This window comes from Atta cephalotes, assembly GCF_000143395.1.
Source record: "Atta cephalotes unplaced genomic scaffold scaffold00027, whole genome shotgun sequence".
NCBI lineage: Eukaryota > Metazoa > Arthropoda > Insecta > Hymenoptera > Formicidae > Atta > Atta cephalotes.
The window spans coordinates 3997087-3999773 of NW_012130091.1; positions in this window are offsets into that span (position 1 = coordinate 3997087).

The following is a 2687-nucleotide window of genomic DNA, read 5'->3' on the forward strand; positions in this document are numbered from 1 at the left end:
TATATATATATATATATATATATATATATATATATATATATATATATACACACGTGTATATATATTATATATATATATGAGTCTCTTATTTGCTAGCGAAATACTATTGATTATTTGTTACATTGACGAATTAATTTGCAATCGTAATAAATAGATCATTTTTTTTAAACAAATACATCAAATCACATTTACTTTCCCTTGATTTGTTCCTATAACAAAGTAATTTCTTTCAGTGTTGCACTACTTGTGCTGAATTAGAATTGTATTGATACCGTTGAGAATGATTTGAAGTAAATAGAAACACATACGGATTTTATACCAACTTTTTATATTTTATACTTTACATTAAAAATGGACATATAAATATTTCCATTATTAGATATACTTGCGCACCGATTACTGCGCGGACTCCCTTTGCATTTTAGTCTTTACATTGAATTATAATAAATAAACATATTAATCATAGATTAATTCCTTTTTTGCTCAGTGAGCGGTTTTCTGTGCTGCTGAACGCAGCCAATACTGCTTAAATATTATCTAAACTACTGAATATAATTTCGATATAGACAATAAAATAATATAATAATCTCTAAATGCATTAATTATTGTTCTTACGTATCTTACACATCGCTTACTTCTTATGTGATGGAATAGATCGGCGGTTAGTAATTCAATTTAATCCAAGTAAAATAATGTGCAGATTTTTAACGATGTGAACTAAGTATTATGTGAGCGTAGATAGAAATACTTAATAAATTAATAATAAAAATTAATAATAAAAATTTAATAATAAAAATGAGTTTAAAAATTTAATAATAAAAATAAAATGAGTTTAAAGTCATATAACAATTGCAAGTCTAAAATTCTAGTTTGATTGTAAAAAATGAAACACTTAAAGTTAAAAACCTGAACAATTGCAAATCTAAAATTCTAATTTGATTTAAAAAAATGAAATATTTGAAGTTAAATACTTGAATAGGCTGTACATTGTTGTGTAAAATTATATGTATTTTGTAATAATTATGTAATCTTTTTGGCAGCCTTGCTGATAAGAACTCACTTAACTTAATTTATAATTTATAATGTACGATGACGTTACAATAATATGTAAAGAAACAGAGGAAAATATGTGAAATGAGGAGAAAAGATTAGAGAGGATAAAAAACATTAGGAAGAGGATAACGACTGAAGAATAGGAAAATATGTATCCGATTATGATCGCTTTGTTTATTCAATTCCTGCGATTGTCTTTTTATGTAAACAATCTCGAAATTAATCGTTTATTATTCTCCGTCTAAAATTGCTATAATTAAGCGATGATCTGAAATGACTGGTAAAAATCTTGTTTTTTTATTGATATAAGAAAGATATTTGTTTACTCCGATTCGAAGTCTTCGTTTGGTTTGTCCAATATACGCGGCCTCACAATCTTATCACAAAATTTTATAGATTACATCTGGTTTAACATTATATCAAAATGGTCTTTGTCCCTTTCAATCAATCTCTTTAAGGTATTTGAAATGGAAAATACTGTTTTTCGATTGATATTTGATGCAATTGGAAAACTTTCTGAGATGAATGGATGGATTTAACATATGATACTGTGAAAAACCGATTGTTAATGTTATTATGTTCTCGCTTACTTTTTAATTTATGATAGTGATATTTTAGTGATATTTTTTAGTTTTTTGTTGCTAACAAAATAAAAAGGAGCGGATAACTTTTATTCAGCAAAACAGAGAGAAATCGCTTTTTTTTTGGAACTGTGGGATAAAAATAATCTTTTCTCCCTTTCCATTTCACATATTTTCCCCTTTTAGATATTATTGTAACGTCATCGTACAATATATGGTTAAGCAAGTTCTCTGAGTTTTCATTAGCAAAACTGCCAAAAAGATTAAATTACACAATTGTTACAAAACACATATAATTTTACATAACAATGGCCTATTCAGGTATTTAGCTTCAAATGTTTCATTTTTTACAATCAAACTAGAATTTTAGATTTGCAATTGTTCAGGTTTTTAATTGTTTCATTTTTTACAATCGAACTAGAATTTTAAACTTGCAATTGTTATATGACTTTAAACTCATTTTTATTATTAAAACGTATTTATTAATTTATTAGGGATTTCTATCCACGCTCACATATACTTGGTTAGAAATTTGCACATTTTACTTGTATTGACCATTGAATTGAATTACTGGTCGCCGATGTGTTCCATTGCATAAGAAGAACTGCAAATGATATGTACGCGTAAAACAATAATTAATGCATTCAGGGATTATTATATTATCTTATTGTCCATATCGAAATTGTAATCGAGTTTAACGTTTTAGGCGATATTTAAATATTGTGAATGATTCGATAGTGATTGAAACATTTGTTTTTATATGTATAATATGAGATTTAGTATATATCTAGTATTACCTTAGTATATACTAGTATTAAACATCTAGTTTTGCTCGTGGCTCTTGTTTATTATCTAATTATTTATTTATCTAATTTAATTACTATCTACATTTAATTACTTTTGTATTACTTTGTATTACTTTTTTATATCGTATTTTAAAATTATATATATATATATATATAAATATTATATATATATATATATATATATATATATATAATAATAATATATATATATGTCTTACTATATATATATATTATTTATAATAATNTT